General features: G+C 44.6%; 1 protein-coding gene and 1 long non-coding RNA gene across 9 annotated transcripts in view; both read left to right on the top strand.

Moving 5' to 3' along the window:
* LOC135184834 (uncharacterized) overlaps nucleotides 1-8,930 on the top strand; it is a 145,123-nt gene extending 136,193 nt beyond the window's left edge. The window contains exon 6 of the long non-coding RNA XR_010306206.1: nucleotides 8,778-8,930. This is a non-coding gene — a long non-coding RNA (uncharacterized LOC135184834). The remainder of the gene's footprint in view (nucleotides 1-8,777) is intronic.
* A 960-nt stretch (nucleotides 8,931-9,890) lies between these two features.
* The window catches only part of ATXN1 (ataxin 1), a 234,074-nt gene continuing 226,640 nt past the window's right edge, over nucleotides 9,891-17,324 (top strand). For 4 of the 8 annotated variants that reach the window (XM_064160976.1, XM_064160975.1, XM_064160977.1 and 1 more), the window contains exons 1-2: nucleotides 10,845-11,029; nucleotides 16,236-16,352. The gene's annotated coding sequence lies outside the window, so the exon portion shown is untranslated. Of the gene's footprint in view, nucleotides 10,170-10,290; nucleotides 10,624-10,661; nucleotides 10,748-10,844; nucleotides 11,030-16,235; nucleotides 16,353-17,324 lie in introns of those variants that run through there. The other 4 variants (XM_064160978.1, XM_064160979.1, XM_064160980.1 and 1 more) reach the window with 4 other exon arrangements.

The following is a 17,324-nucleotide window of genomic DNA, read 5'->3' on the forward strand; positions in this document are numbered from 1 at the left end:
GCGAGGAAGCTGCTGTGTGGGGCTTACTTGCTGTCTGGGGTTAAACCATGACAGTTGTGAACTGCCTGGGGAGGAAACAACTTGGCTTCATGTAATCGATTTGAGCATCTAGCTCAGACCAGAAAGGGACACTTATCCTCATTTAGGGATCTGAGTGATTAACAGAATATTTAAAACATTTTCTGACCCCACCCACAGGAATAACATCCATAAAACGGCTTTCATTTCAAGCTATATCACACAGATTTTGTGATCTCATTGGAGAGACCTTAAACATGTGCAAGGTTGAGATAAATGTGTCTCGGTTCAGATAAATGTTTTTGAAGGCCAGACCATGACTCCTATACAAGTTGAGCTTTTTAGGGACCCTTAGAGAGCTTACAGGCTCCTCTTCTGCAGTTTTCAGGATGATCAGGACTCGAAGAAACTGTTCACTTTGGCAGTGACTTACACTGAGCTAAAAGCTTCTGGGAGCATTCCTGGGAACCTCTGATACTCTGAAGAGATTCTAGCAAGAGAGGACATGGGCTGGGATGCTTGCCCAGATTCTAAACTAGGCAGGAATTTCTGTACGGCTGATAAACTCTTGTGCAGGACCTTGTGAAGTATATACATTTTGCAACAATACCTAAAGGCTCCCATAAGTATCTTTAGGGCAGGAACCACTGGTATACAGTATTCGTAAGCTCTATCCCCTTTGCCCACTCCTCCCACACTGGGCACATGGTTTGACTAAGAATTGTTTGAGGGATCGTTTGCTGTTTCTCACCCTCCTTGCTTCCCCTCCCTATACAGTTTTAACCAGCAGAGGGAAACGTAGGGGTTCAAAAATTCCAGGACCAATGCATGCTAAATTATGAAGACTGCAAAGAGTGTACCTTACTATATAACATAAAAAAGGGCTGAAACTGTAATGCAGCAAGGGAGACGAGGTCTCCTATGAACTTCAGTTTGCACAATGATAGGGGTGTATCAAAAAACAGCCTGATTTCAGCTGTGTTTGGATGAGGATCACCTTGAAGGTGAGGGTGGTAGTGCCTCTCTATGCACCAATCGTATTTATCACCAGGCATAGTGTTACTGCTAGGGACAGACCGATGAAAGGAGCAGTACACAGCAGCAAAAGTGATTGTAAGGAGACAGAGGTGATCTTGGCTGGGACTCTTTCCAAGCTAACTGCTTTGCATTTATCAGCAGGCAAAGACTGTTCAGCTATGCAGTTATTGCAGAGTAGCTGGTGCCCCATAAATCCACACCCTTGACTGCCTCACCATAACATGTCACAAAGACATACCCTGAAGCACATAACTAACTTTAAATGTATGATTCAGAATCATTAAGACAATGGACAACCTCTGCACCTTAAATCAGACACCAGGTTTACACACCTAGGTGAAAGATGAGCCAAATCCAGGAGAGAAATGACTTAATATTTATGTCCTAAGAAATTAAATGTGTCATGAAAAGGGGAGAGACAGGTGAAATGGCAGGAAAACCATCTGGTAATCCCACTTTTGCAGCATGTCATATTTTTCAGACCTGTTATGCATGTAAGTGGGGGAAATAATCTCCCAAGACTGGTGGAAAGTGCCCTATCACCAGATTTTTAACACCAGAGTGCCTAGGTTGACAGAGATAGTTTACAAAATGGGAAGGGTTTTAGTCTGTTTGTGTTGCTAAACAAGTATGAAAAAATGCAGATAGAATCATGGGTTTATTTTTTGTTATATTGATACTGTTTTCTCTTGCCCTTGATAGGTGGAGTTATTGCTTTTCTGAGTCCTTGGCTAAGCCTTGGGAAAAAGAGAGTATTTTGTATTGTTTTGATAGTAATAATATGTGCACTTCACTGTGTCATCACTGTTCTGAAAGATAAAAAGATCATTTTTTACCACTCCTATTCTACAGGCCAAGAGAGGGGGACCCAAACCCAGGCTAGAATTGCAGCAGAAGCCATGAAGTCATTAGTAGATGGTTTGTGTAACAACCTTTCCAGCCTGGAAGAAGGATAATTTAGGGGGAATATGGTAGTTCTTTAGCATGGAAAGTAGAGATGGGCAGTGGCCACTCTCTGTTGTGGTACGAGAGCTGACATTGAATGAATCAGACAGGATGAGATGATGCTTCTTGTGACGGGAATTCAGCCTGTGCACTGTGGCATAGCAGACTGTGGATGTTTACAGTTTGCACATGCCGAAGGAGGAGGAGACTGTACAAGTCTTAGGAGATAAATCCATTGAGGGTTGCTAAACAGGCAGAAACCACATCCTGCTCAGGAGGTCCCTCAAGCTGAAAATAGTGGGAGGCTTGAGAGTATATGGAGGAAGTAATAGATAACGCCCATGTCTCCTTAAGCATCTGCTTATGACACATGTTGTCCTGTGGCTATTGTGTGGCCATTCCTATGGTGTGCAAACAAGATGGGAATGTAACCTGTAAAAAAACTATAATGAGGAACTATTTCAGAAGTAGCATGTCTTGAGTAGGAACAGCTTGTCATGAGATGGTCCTGCCCCCAAGTGTCTACTCCATTCTCTTGGTTATACTTGAACGATGGCAGAACAATCCCTGAAAGAGTGAGTCCATCCTGGATTTCACAAGTGTTTTAGGATTTTTGGAGAGGCCTTGTGGCAGAAGCAGAGAAGGCTGAAGATGTGCTTTCAGTGGGCAGCTGTTTCTTTTGTACCTGGGTGCCCAGCTAAGTTTCTTTTGAGAAAACTGCTTTCACATTGTTGTATTTTTCTTGTAATTGCAGTGTGCCAGGGCTTCTAGAGCTTTGAATGGGTACATTTCATTATGTTAAGTATAAATAAATTAATTAATTGTATCATGTAATGGTGGTATAAGAGCAGATCCAAAGTAGGAAGACAGGTATAAATGGTAGCTCTCCTATTCAAGTGGAAGAGAGACATGATACAGCATTTCAGGCAATAGAGGAACAATTATTGGCTTTGATACAAAGGCCTCTGTTGAAGGGTAAAGAGAGAACATGAGGATCTGGAAAATCTCTGAGGGAAAGATGCTGCATCTCTGGAGTAAGAAGTCAAACTGATGCCAGTCTCATTACAAAACATCTGTACAAGCAGAATTAGCTCTGATTTAAAGTAATATTCTACCTCCGGCTTTCTGTCACTTCTCCCAAGAGTTTGTTTGTTTTAATAAAGTTTCAGGATTCTTTGGATGTGTCCCTGTGACCTTGTAGAAGAAACAGGATCCAATACCCCCTCAGCTTGTAATTGGATAGAAGGTAAATGTTTACCATGATCACCCAGGTTTTTGGTCAAAGCCTTGCAGGCTAAGGACTTATCCAGACAATTCACTGTACTCCTGCAGTACATCTTTGCTTGAGCATTTTCCAGTTGAAAATCCATGAGTAGGGATCAAATCTAGTGGTGTAGCAACTCCTTCATTCTAAAATTATCCAACATAAATGTTCACTTAAATTTGCACTGCTCAAAGTTGCCATTCCTGTGCTGCAAGTACTACTCTGTGACATGTGATAGCATTTGAAAACAAAGGAACACAGCTGTTTTCTGTGAAAGGATGCCCATAGTTCAGGACTGTTACTAAAACCAGTATTTCTGGTTAATACTGTATTAATTATTGAATTTCTTTTTGACAGTACAGAGAAAATATAGCCACAAAACAACTCTGGCCTTGCACTTATTTCTGACTTGAAACCTAGGCTTGAGATTGACTGAATTTGGTAAACTTCAATTCTGAATTTGCGTGAGAGCTTTGGGGCCAAGGCCCATGTGTATGATATTTTGTGAAGAGGCAGAGACAATGAGGGTAGAAAATAGCTGTTATTCATACATTGCACTATTTCTCAACAGAAGATAAAGATTTTTAGCATGTGAACAAAAAGTGCAGGCTTGACAGCAGGATTGAGCACACTGGCTCTGAAGGTCTGGTAGGTCAATGATCCATGAGGTAGGAAGGATTTGTTCAGTAGACCAGAACAGTTCATCTGAGGCCATTAAAGGACTTAGGAGTCAAAAATCCATGTTTTCAGTTCCTATTTTTTTTTTAAACAGGTATGCAGCCTACCTTAGCCCACCCTCCTCCTCCCCTAAAAACTCATTGCACTTATCAGAATATGTAAAACATTGATCAGAGAGACTGAAACAAGCTTTAGAAGCCACATGGTCTTATATGCAATTAAGATGTTTTAAGAAAGGTCAAGAGTTATTTCCCAACCCTAAGTGTTTACATGACAGATGCTAATCTAATCTGTCTAGACCATAACGCCCTTAACAGACAGAAAAAAAAAAAACCTGGCAAGGGAACTCCCAGATAAGTCTCTGTACCAGGTATAATTTAAAGGAACAATATGTATATCTATCTTACAAGGGCTCGTGATCTCTCACTGCTCCCTCCTAGCAGTCAAGACCCCTCTCCCAGAAAGGGGCTGGCAAATTCTCCTTAGGTCTGCACCCTGTTTTGGTTGAATGTTAATCCTTGTTAACAGCACTGCTTTGACTTTGCTGGAGACAGAGCATTTGCTGCAGAGCTGAGCTTCCCCTCTGTGCCCTGCTGGTGTACTTTGATCCCAAGATGAGGTGATCACTTCTAGGAATAAGAGCAGTTTAGTTTCCATTTGCGCTTGGCCCTTGGCCTCTTGGGCTAACTGCAGGTTCACAGGACATACATAGAGACTGGGACATGGATGGAGACCTCAGGCAGCTTAAGACCACAGGCCATAAAGCACCTCACAGGTTGTAATACTTATTACTTGAGAAGTGTCTAGACCAGTTAGGCATCTCTAAAGAAGGGCTTATCACTTTTTATTCCTCTAGTCACTGCTGGAACAATGTATGGGGCTAACTGTGGCTGCTGTCCATCCTGGTGTGGTCACTGGTAGGTTAACTGGTCTTCCTTCCAGATCTGTGACCTGTAACTGAGAACTTATTAAAAAGACAAATCAGTCATTTTAAGTCTTCAGAGGATTTGTCAGTTTTCTTAATCCCTTAACTGCTTTCCTTGTTTAAGAAAAGCAACAAGAACAGCAAAAGAGCATCTTATTCCAGATCTGCATCTAAGGACCTATTGTTATTTTGAAGCTAGTGAAGTTTTTGGTATTTAAAGGAGAACTTGATTGCAGCTTTTAAAAGATCAAGATAAGGTAAACATTTTTACCTGAATATGTTAGTGCTTATACAATAAGGAATAACAAGTAATGATCTGTTCAGCGACCCTGCAGCCAATACCTAGCCACAGCGTGGTGAAGGAATCGACAGCAGCCTGTCCTTTCACTTGCAAAGGACATCAGCATTTTAGACAGTAAGATTTGTCTCTGAGTCACAGGGTAGTACTACATACTTGCTTAGTCTTCATGAATGCTTTGCACTCACTTCACTAAATGTTAATTTGCATGAGATACTTGTGGCTTTAAAGAGACAGCATTGGCTTTCTGTGTCTACCAATCTAATTTCCTTCCATCTGAAAACAATCAGAGAGTTCTGGAAAACATCATCAACATCCCTGTTCTGATAGGAGATGCACTCACTTCTAAGTGAATACACACAAAGAAAGAGACGTTAGTCATATCTTATTGTGTTCACACGAGTGGCACTTCAAGTTAAAGGATATATTCCAAATACATTATTGTTCAGATCATCTGCATTTTTAACATCCTTGAGGGAAGCAGACCTTAGTTAGCCAGTTGTAAACCAAATTATAGTTTTGCATTTGTTAAGGATGCTAAAACACCTTAAATCAGCTGCATGTGTCTGAAATAATAATGAAAATAACTGTGTTAGCAAAACTTAACCTGAATTCGAGAAAGACTATAAATAGATAAGAGGTGGATCGGACAGTTGGCTTATTCTGAGTTAGAATAAAAACATCTTACTTAAGCCAGAGACATGCCAACCAATATTTGCTGCTAGAAAAATATCTGAGATTAATTTAGTTTTTATGAAAGCTGCCTGAAACAGAACTGATTAGAAGTCCTCTGTTTATTTACAAGCCAGTGTTAACTCGTGAAGCATAAAGCAAGGGCCCCTGCAACAAAGATTTGATTGTATTCAGAAGTCCTCTTTATCAAGGAGTCAAAATGACTCTTAGTTCCTGCTCTCTAGGAGCAACCTCTGCCTTGCTAACACTTGTCATTTGAGTGAATGGTATGACAGGTCTGTGGAGTGGATTACTACTGTCCACTAGAGGCTGTAATGAGACCAACAATGTCATTTTATGACAAATAGAAGACTTAAGACTGTAATGATCAATAATTGTTAAATTACTTTTCACACTCAATACCTTGTCAACCGCTGGATTTCCCTGAATGTGAATGCTTAGAAAAAATAAATCCAACTTCCTATGCCTTTTATTATCCCATTTTTCATAGACAGTATTAATAGTGTAAACCCTGCAATGTAGATGACACATTACAACTACTGAATTGAAAGAATTTCCTCTAGACAGTGTACATCTCGCATGCCAAATTGATCTGTATCTTTTGGTCAGGACTGTATTCAGCTGGGAGTTGTATCGGTTTCAGCACATCACCAGGAGTAAATCGTAGAATCATAGAACTGTCAGGGTGGGAAGGGACCTCAAGAATCATCTAGTTCCAACTCCCTTGCCTTGGGCAAGGACACCTCACACTAGATTAGGTTTTTCAGAGCCCCATCCAGCCTGGCCTTAAAGACCTCCAGGGATAGGGCTTCCACCACCTCCCTGGGCAATCTATTCCAGTGTCTCATCACTCAAGCAATAAAAGAGATTGAGCTTATGTGGGTTCTTGGGTCCCACTCACCACTGTGGTGTCAGAACCCTTGTCTGTACTGTACTGAACCAGCTGACCAGCATCTGTCAGGTCTCCCTGCTCTCTGTCTCCTCAGAGGCAGGAAGGTCTGGAATGGAACAGTTCTGTTCTGGAATTTTGCTCCTACTTTTGTGTACGCACCCCTTACTATGTGCCGTCTCCAGATAGGGTAAAGTGATGGGGCTTAGGGCGGCATTTAGCTATTGTTGAAGTGCACTGCAGGTGGCAAGCCATGAGTGGGACCTGATTCCTTCATTGCAAAGTTCTTTCTCTTTATTCCTGTTGTCTGAACTATCGTAGTGGCAGGTAAAATCACATCTACTTTCCACAGCAAATTACTTTTGTCTTAGTTCTGTACTTCTGGGTCGATAGGTTGTACTGAATATACACTGAGGGCCGTCTGTTTTCACAATTTGGCAAGATCATACTCAGGTGCAGTTTCAAGTCCCCCTCTGCCTTCACCAGCACCTCCATATTTTGTGGTACTCTTTATGGAGGGAATATGTAGGGAACTGCAGAAGCACAAGGATGTCTTATGACATGACAGTATATCCTGTGCATCAGGCAATATCTGTGGAGGCATAATCCCCTCATCTCTAGTCTGTTAATGCAACTGATATATATCAAGTCAAAATGGAAGTGAGAAACAGCTTATGAACCTGATGTGCTGGCAGAGGTTGTGGCGATTCCTAAAGCCTTGGGTTAAGGCTGCCTGTTAGCTCAGGTAAACCGTATTAATTTGACTTAAAATGGACTTAGTTTTTAGGGGTCTCTTTTCAACTCTGAAGTAAAAGCATAAAGTAAAAACATAAAACATCATAGACAAAGCCTGAAGCATGGCAAAAAAAATGTGGGTCCTGTGGCAAACACCATAGCCACAGAGTAGGATAATACACAAGCCTCTTACACGAGCCTGCTGCAAAAGGGTAAGTTGCCCAAAGCCTGCTTCAGCATGAATGTGCCTTTGCTTTCTCTGCACGTGCCACACCTCTTGGCAAGGTGAACGTTTGAGAAGCAAAGATTCCTTTCTCCTGAGGTAATACACCGTACAACTGGAACAAAAAAGGTGGCAGATGGGATAATGCTGTGTACTCAAAACTGGACCCCCATGATGGGCTAGCAGCTTCCCTGGGGCTTTCACTTCATTTTCGGTAATCTCCAGTCTCCTTCTCTCTTCCTTGGTTCCTTGTATTAAATCAGTGAACCTTGCAGTATCTGGGTGAAGATAATTTTGCTGTCTGTTGATGTAGATTCACTGTCTTGTACTGAGCAGCACTTATATCCAGATATTTTGCTCTGTTGCTGCTTCTGTTCCCAGACCACTTCTAGAATGGCAAAGGAGATTGTATTTCATAGTGAACCTGAGCTAAAGATACAGAAGGTGCTGTGGTGAAAGATCATCATGTTTCATAAAGTTAGTTTATATTGCAGTATCAACTCAAAATCTAGAGCAGTGCAGCTTACAGTATTATTACTACTGTTTTTTAGCAATGAGGGTCAACTAGCACAGTCATTTATAGAAGAGACTGCTTTCCTGACCTGTGTAAGGACAGGCTGAGTATGTTCCATCTAGGCTGTAATGCTAGACTGAATGCTGAAATCTAGTGATAGTATATAATGGACACACAGCAGATAGACCTGCACTAAAACACTGTACCTTGGTGGTGAATAGGTAGGAACAAGCTGCCATAAACAGCCCAACCTGGATGGCCACGTTGCAGGGAGTGCACATCTGAGGCCTGTGACCCCAGAGCGTGCTGGTACATAACGGCTTTTGGTATTTATGCAACATTTCTGCACTGTCCTTGGGGCGGAGTGTGACTTTCTCTGTGCTGTGCCTCCCTTCTCGATGCCAAAGCAGAGATGAATGGTTTGTTATGGACCACTGTCATGTTGCATGTGAGCATACAACCCTTTGGCTGCACTCCTCCCATTCATTTCTTTCATCATTTGATTTCTCTAAGTTGTACCTGGCTTGGTAATTTGATGTTTTGTCTTCTCTTCTAAGACCTGAAGACCAGACTGAGCCAGACCACAAGGAGGATTGTTTTCTCCAGTGTCAGGTTTGCACCCCTGCTTGTTGTTTGCCCATCACTGCAGTTTATGGCATTGCAAGGACCTGTGCTGGGAGAAGTAAGAGAGTAAGGAGCTGATGCTGGAGCGCCGGGGAAGCGTAAGTTGCCTTAATTGGAGGGGGATTTTGGGGAAGGATCACAGTGGTCTGCACACAGCTGGGAGAGATGTGTGGGAATCTTTGATGAAATGCGTGCTAAGGAATCCAGAGGGAGTTAGTACCCAAACATGCGTGGTTTAGCCCTGCCTGTCTTGTAGTTCAGTGACGGTATGAGTCAGAGCCTCTTTGGTCTGAATGAAGTGGAAGGTACTTTCTACGAAGCAACTCAAGCATATGCCAAGGATCCAGATAAATAAAACTAATTCAGAAAAAGGGAGTGGGATGCAGGCTCTTGCTCTGAAACACTTCACAGTTCTCCACGGTGAAATGCAATATGGCATCTTAAATAAAATCACCCTCTTCTGACTCTCACAGAGGCTGCTTCAGAGCATTCCCTGGCTTCCAGCACAGTTTTATTTCCTCCCTTAGAGAGACAGACCAGCCTTGACTGAGCAACTGATTTTCATGCATCCTTTAAACCAGCATTCCCTGCCATTTCTGAAGGACAGCACGCTTTGCTAGCTGTCTCTTGGTTCTCCCTTAAACAATACAGATTTGGGGTTGGAGTTTTTTCCCCTCACCAGCTCATTTCTTTTTGCCTGCAAAGTGCTTTGAGATCCCTGCAACGCAGCCTGCCAGAGGAGCGGGGACTTGTGTGGAACAGCGGCGTGCGCAAAGCCTAATCCCGGCGTCGATCCCAGCCTGGCCTTTGAAGTGTTACCCGGGGACGAAAGAGGTAAGTGGCGAGGCGAGACCCCCCACCTCACCCCGGGCCTGCCGTCGCCGCCCCCGGGCAGCGTGCGGCGGCTCCGCAAAGGGTTAAGGCCGCCTTGGCCCGGCAGTGCTGTGCGTATGCAATAATCTGTGTGGCTCTCTTGGCCGCCTGCCAGAGTGTTGCCTTGCCTCCTCCTCCTCCCTTCTCTCCCCCCCCGTTTTGCATGAAGTAGGATCCTTGAGCTGTTGCAGAGGCAGCCAACTGCTCCATATTTGGCTTCTATTACCCATTTACATGCTGGAGAGAAGAGAGGGAGCGAGCGCTGTACCGCAGACATCATTTCTACTACAGCGCTGGAGACATCCCGGACCTGTGTCACTGCAGGGGGAAGGAAAAAAACCAAACAAACAAAAAAGCAGACCCAAGCCCCGTGATCAGCTAGGAAGACGTTTGTGTGCGAGTCTTTCTCTGACCCCCCCCCCCGCCAACCCCACCTCCACTGACACTTTACAGTAAGTGTTTTTTTCTTCCTCCTCTGCTTTCTGCCTCCCCCCCGGCTTCTTCCCTTGTTTAGGCTGCAAACCGCCGGCGATTTCCAGCTGGAAAGACACGGGGCTGGGAGGGGGAAGGGAGCGCACTGCCGACCCCGCCGCTATAGGGCACGCCTGACTGCAGCCACCCCCGGCCCGCTACCGCCCGGCCCGCAGGCACTGCCGCCTCGGGCCCGGCCCCAAGGGAGCGGGGGGAGGGCAGGAGGAGGAGGAGGGGGGCGGCCGTGAAATGGCCGAGAGCGCCCGCGAATGGAGCGAAGCTGGCGTAAAGGGACACAGTGCACCCCGCCGTGGGAACTGGGGCCTGGGCTGGGCTTTGGGGCCGGGGCGGCCCCCCCGAAGAAACCGTTTGTACAGCCCTGCCTCCCCCACAGCCGGCTCCTTCCTCCTTCCCCCTCTGCGCAGCCCGGGCGGGGTGTGGGTGGCCGCGGGGACGGGGGACATTTTGCCGGCCGCGACCGCCGGCGGTGCGTGCGCGGGGGTGCGGTGCGTGCGCTGCCTGTGCGCGCCGCCCGTGTGCGCGCCGCCCGCCGACACGGGTGTGTGCGCGTGTAGCCGCGCGGGGCGGGGGGGCCGTGCGGTGCGTGTGCGCCGGGCGGCGGCGGTGCGCAGCGCGGGGCCGGGCTGGGCGCCGGCAGGGCCAGTCGCCGCCGCCGCTCGGCGTATGGTAGTACGGGGCTGGGCGGCTGCCGGAGGGTGAATGAAGCGGAGAGGAGGAGGAGGAGGCGGCGGAGGAGGAGGCGGCGCTGGGGCTGGGATGTGCCCGGCAGCAGCCCCGCTCCGCTTCACTCAGGGCCCAGGCCGGCTGCAGACGCCACCCGGTACTGCCGGCTGGGGGAGCGGGGGCGGGAGGGCCTGGCTGGGGGGAGGAGGGAGGAACGGGGCGGGGGGGGGGGGGGGGTTCCCCGCCCCGCCCCGTAGTCTGTCCCCGGGGTCCGTCCGGCGGCGTGCCGAGGTGCCCGCGGGCAGCGGGGCCGGGGATCCCCGCCGCCGCCTTGGGCTCTGCTCGCCTCCGGCGGCGTCCGCTGCCCTCCTGCTGTTCACCTACCCCCCTCCTTCCTCCGCCTCGGGGGTTGCCTGGGTCGGGCTGGGTGATTGGCTGGCAGAGGTGTTGGGTTTGGGTGTTGTTGGGTTTTTTTTTTTCGTTTTTCTTATAGCATCGTAATTTACCGGTAGAAAACAATTAAATGACCCCCTGTATGTCTATGGGTGCTGAATCCGTCAGTGCAAGCCCTGAGAATATTAAAGTCTAAATTAAACCATGCTGGAAAACATTAGCTCCGACTGTAATAGTAATAGCGATAATAATGAAATGACAGAATTGGGAGCGATTTACTTGTTATTGAAGAGGAGGAATTACTGAAGAGTAATAATAGAAAAGAAAACAAGTCGGAAGCCCGTTATATAATGCACCGTGTAGACAACGAGAGCGACAGGCTATTTTTATTTTGTTTACCGTATGCTGTGTAATAGGGACTCCTTCGAGCAGCATCTCTCTCCCGTGAGCCCCGAACTCCAGATACAATTTGGGAATTTTTTAAAAGCATCCCTGTTATGCCCAGATGAAGAAATCGGTGTTTTTAAAGCCCCCCCCCCCCCCCCCTTATAAATGTTTTCTGTGGACAAATCGGCAAGGGTGCAGGTAGATGACCTTTGCTGGAGACCTTTTCCCTTTCCATATGGGAAAGAAATTCATATTTTGTAAGACAGGTTACTCTTTAACCTTTAACGCTCATGGTTATGTGTTTTACGCTGTAATGGTTACTTTACGTGTCAGATGTGGTCAGGCATAGTGAGTTACTCTGCTTACACACCGAGAAGTCAAGGACTTTTAATTTCAGTTTCTAATGAAGCCTTCCCTTGAAAGAAAATCCCAGCTTTGCGTTGATCTGTTTCTGTGTGGATGATGGAGATGGTTCAGTTTTGTGATACAGAGCAAGGGTTATGAATGAGGGAGAGAAAAACTGAGAATGGCTGGGGAAAATATTAAGCCGTCATTATTTTTTGCGATGCTGCGAGATAATAGTAAGTTGTAATTGCATGTTACTGCACCCAATTTGTTCATAAAACTGGCCCGGTATTTTACGGGCAGCAGTTCTATTTAACGGGTGGCTGTCATCTCCTCACTTTTTACATAAGGCAGAGGTCAATAGATTTTCCTCTGCCCTCGCCTGTCTGTCTGTCTCTCCCATCATGTAGCGACATGTCAGCGGAGTAGGCTTTCAGCGTGCTTACTCCAGCCCTGATCAGTCATGTAATTAGATCAGGCTGCCATGGTAACAGACGGTGTTCGCCGTCCAGTCAGGTGTGTGTGTGTGGCTGGCGGGCGACCCACCGGGCTACCCCTGGCCCTGCGTGAGCTTTGTTGCCGGTGTATGGTCTGCACGGCCACCGCCGCGGGCTTACCGAAAATTGAAGGATGCCAGTGGTGGTTTCCTGGTGGCTGAACTTCTTGGGAAGGGTGTTCCTTGCTTGCTGTGGTGTCAGGCGGATGGGATGGTACGTGGCACGCTTAGCGGGTTAGCCAAATTGTCAGCTCCACATGCCTTTATTATTAGCAAATTAACAAAGGTGTGGTACTTTGTAAAAACGCTTTGGTTTATAAAAGATTGCATAAAAGTTTCTTTGGAGTTTCCCTTTCCCCCCCTCCTCCCCCCTGCGGCTGCCTGGTTTAACCATTTGGTGGCTATAACATTGTTTGTAGGTTGGGAACAGGCTCTTTTGTGTTTTAAGTGAAAGCAGCCTTCATTTTATCATAATAAAAACCTGATTACCGTTAAGAACAAGTTCCTCATCAGTAAATTAATTTAGTTAGTTTCTGGTATTAGTTTGGTGTTGGGGTGTTTGCTGGTGAGTTTTTTTGTTTGTTTTTTTGTGCTTGAAATATAGCTGAGAGCAGGAGACTTTCTGCCACCAAGTTAGTAGTGCCTTGACAAAACACACAGCTTTGAACTGCAGACTGCTCTTAAAAAATTATTTGACCAAGGAATGTGTATTTGTCTTCATTCTCATTGTTTGGAAACCATTTTTTGAAGCCAGTTTTTCATAGATGGAGGTATAATTTTTCAAAGACACCAAATTTGGCACTCTATTCTAATGTCTTCATTGAATGACTCCAGGGGATGGGACTGTGAGCCACTTACATGGGTGTATTATCTATAATAACTCCATTTATTGGACCTGATCCAGGCGTGTAGTAGAGTAGCAGAGCTCCGAAAGTAGCCTGCTGCATATCGCTATTAGTTTCTCTGTATCTTTTTATGGCAAAAAGTGCTGTGGGCTTAAATAGGATTTTTGCCTGATTAAGGAGCTGTGTTTAGCGTCTGCAGAAGTGGTTAACACCCCCTATTCCAGTCGCTAATCTTGCGTGCACTTACACTAATGTTGATCTTGGCCTGGAGGATTTCATGTCTCAGTGATGAGAAATCATCAGCACCCACAGCTCCTGAGCGTTTGTAGTACCAGGCTGGAACATAATGCAATCCCGAAATATCTCAGTAAAATAGACGTTTTAATCACTCTGATGGTAAAGCACTGGAGCCGGAGGAGGTAATGAGAAATGCCTATTGGTGGTTCAGCTCTGACAGTGCCAGGCAGCTGGCAGGCTCGGATTCGGTGTGATAAGTTTGCAGGTCTCAACCTGACTGCTAAGCAGAGTCTTCTTGAAGGGTAGAGGGGACAGGGAGTTTACCGTCAGTTTACTACACGCAAAGTGCAGCTTCTTAGTGCTTCAACTAACTTGCCTTTCTGATAAGGAGAGAGATAGTATCCTCTGCTTAGCACCGCTGCCTCTCTTTTGGTTCTCTGTGCTGAGCAGGAGGTTTGAATTAGAGGAGCCTATTAGGACAATGGGCTGGAGAGAGTGAAAGGATCGCATGCAGGACAACCGCTGTAGAGTCATCAGCCTTTGTGTGCTGTGTGCTGCATGCTGCTCGTACGTATTGTGTTGTAAAATGAATTACCTGTGTGACTAAGAGAATTAGAAAGTAATTATTTTCAAAAAGGCCATATATACATAGTTAAAAGACTTTTTGAAAACAAAACAGCATAACTTTTCTCCCTCACCTGTCTGGCCTGATTGAGTTCATTTAGAAAGGTTGAAAATAAACCCTAGTCTTGTTTTAAAAGACATTTACAAGAGACCTGGAATTTCACTTAACATTTTTTTTTTATGTAATAGATCCAGTGACCTGGTTTCCTGTTAATTAAAAAAATAGACACTCAAATGCCATCAGCTGAAAAGCAACTCAGGATTTAAATATGAGCATTTAAAATTCCATTGTTTTAGTAATGTGGCTTAGTAAAGTAAAATCGAGGCCTGATTTTCCCCTTGCTGAAGTTTAGCCCCATGTGTTAGTAGATGGCAGTCAGGGTTGTTGTTGTCACCGTTCATGCAGTGTGCTGCTTTTGTTGTGGTGTACTAATGTAAGGGGAAATGCAATAAAGAAGCATGGCAGGCTCTGAAGGAAATGTGTGTCAGAATAGCGTAAATGGTCTGAGGCTCTGGCTGGCTGCAAACCTACTCCAGCGTGTGATGCCACTTGAGAGAAGTCAGGCCGTGTGACAGCCTTAGCTGAGTGTACAGGTTGTGAATGATTTGGCTGCTTTGGAGGGACCATACAGGTACAATGTGTACAATTCATAGGGGACAGATGACAGATGTAGTTGTAGGTCTCTTCTGATACTGCTGTAACCAGCTCTGCTTCAAGAAATACGTATATAATTAGTACAAGAAACAAAAGTACTGCAGGCTTGGCACAGGTAAATATTTCATTGCAAAGAAATGAAGTGTATATTCCAGTGACTTCAGTAGCCTAGGCACTGCAAACTGAAAATCCTGACCTCATCCTTTAATTTTATGCAAGGCTTGTAAGTGTGGTAAATAAATAGTTATTTGGACAACCGTGCTGTATTTTGGACTCCTCTTCAGTAGCTCACATTCTTTATATTAAAAACGTTGAAGATTGTTTTTTTCTTGCTTTTGACTGAGCTGCTGCCTGATCAGTATTTTAAAACGTAAGAAACTTTGCAGACTCCTAACTCTCGAAACAGATAAAAAACAGATCGGTGACCGTAATTCCTTTTTTATCTCAGCACATGTGTTGAGAATGTAAGGCTTCATTTCCCCCCCCCCCCCCCCCCCCCCGAAGCTGTACACAGCTGCCTGTGTGCATTGGTCCCAGTCTGCAAAGTTACTTTAGTGCATGTCCAGTGAGGGTTTTGCTGAATGAGGATTGATTAAAGAACCTATCTAGAGTTAAGTATCTGTGTAAATCCTTCCATAAATAGGAACAAGTAAGTATGCTCATAAACCAAAACAACAGAAATGCTTCTCAGTGAGGGAGAAAATGGTCCCACTAAATCCTTTTATTGTTTCAAGGGTAATAAAAATATTTGGTGAGTCTCCAAGTGAAAAAAAAAACCAACAACCAACAATATATTTTGTTTTATATGTGATGTCAGCAGAAATGTCAATGCTGGCTCTTTTTGTAATTTTATTGAGAAAAAATACAGAAATAGAAAAAAAAAAACCAACCCACATTGGAAGGGTTTTCTTTTACGTATGTTAATAAGGAGTTTTCAGTAATATGCATGGGCTCCAGCATGTTACTGTTAGTGACAAAGCAGTGCACAGGGTAGTGTTGCACTGACTGATGATTTTTCACCTGATAGAAGTAGTTGCAGCAGTATGTTTTCTTGATAATGCCCCTCCTCAAGTAAAATATGTTCTGTTGGCAGTGAAGACAGCCATCTCAACTCACTTATGATTCTTCACCTCATTAAGATCCCATTTAGGAAAAGAGCACTCAGTTTGAATAAATGGGCTCTGCTTTCCACTGTATGTGCTCTGTCTGCAGGATTAAATCTATATTTTTTTTTGTGCTTGAATAACAGCAAAAGCATTCTCTCTTAGTCTTCATTAGGATGCCTTAGCATGTTGTAAATGATTTGATTCTTAACTGTGCTCTTGTTTTTGTTTCTTTTTTTTTTTTTTGATTTCTGTCTCCTCAACTCCTGGGTCAACAGTCACATTGCAGGCCAAGCCAGATGGGCAAGCAATACAAGCTGTGAATTTATTCTTGACCCCTCTAAGACAGTGACCACCTTCGTTCTTGTCTTCACCAGATATGCACTGCCAATAAGGTGAGAATATAATGCTTTTTATTTTCTGTAACAAGCATACACTGTCTCCTCTGGGCTTTAATCAGCGTGGACACCTTACCAGTATCTATATGATTACCTCCTCGTGATACATTTGTACTTCCCTTGCCTGGCAGTAGAGGTCCTTGAGAATCTCTGGTTAGAAAAACTCCATTAACTCTGGTGACTCAGTTCGGTGACTTACAGGACAGTGGGTTCCAGATGAGTGGTTTTGTGCTCACCGCAGGTCAGAGCATATTCAGTTACTAAAAGGTGATAGTATGAATGAAAAGGTTTCCAGGCTTTGGTTTTTGTTGTGAACTGCCTCGCATAAAACTGCATAAACCCTTACTGTAGTATGAACTTCTTAGTAGTTCTTGTTGCTTGCAGCTTGCATCACTTTTCCAGTATTCCAAGTTCTTTCTGTATACAAAGTTTTGTCTGGTGTAAGAACAGTTCCCAGCATAACAAGTCGCTACTGAGCTGCCTGGGTGTCTTACTCTGGTCTGAGGAGTGGTTTAAATTCTGATTTATTTTTTTATCTCTGAAATGGGGGATGTAATAGTGCACATATGTCAGTCTTCTTTCCCTCTCCTCTTCCTACCTTTCCATGTGATTGTGGAGAGCACCTTGAAGAGACCCAGACTCAAGATTCAGCAATCATGCTGCCAATAAAAAGAACGTGGGTTTTTATTTTATTTTCTTAATCTGGTTGTCACTTAAGCTACCCTGGTTTTTTAGATCTGTGATACAATTTTTGAGTGCCTGGGATTGGCAATACTGCTAATGCTTAGAAGGAAAAGATAGAAGGTTTTAAGGCAATTGCATATGTTTTTGAATAAAAGAAGATGAAATGTAGCAGTTACTTGCAGAAAATCAAAGGAAGAGTTTTTTTTACAACCAGAAAACTCAGTTACTAGAGTGCTCCATTTATGAGGAGCAGATCAGAAAATCTCTGTTGCAAAAGAACTTTTT

This window comes from Pogoniulus pusillus, chromosome 21, assembly GCF_015220805.1.
Source record: "Pogoniulus pusillus isolate bPogPus1 chromosome 21, bPogPus1.pri, whole genome shotgun sequence".
Taxonomy (NCBI): Eukaryota; Metazoa; Chordata; class Aves; order Piciformes; family Lybiidae; genus Pogoniulus; species Pogoniulus pusillus.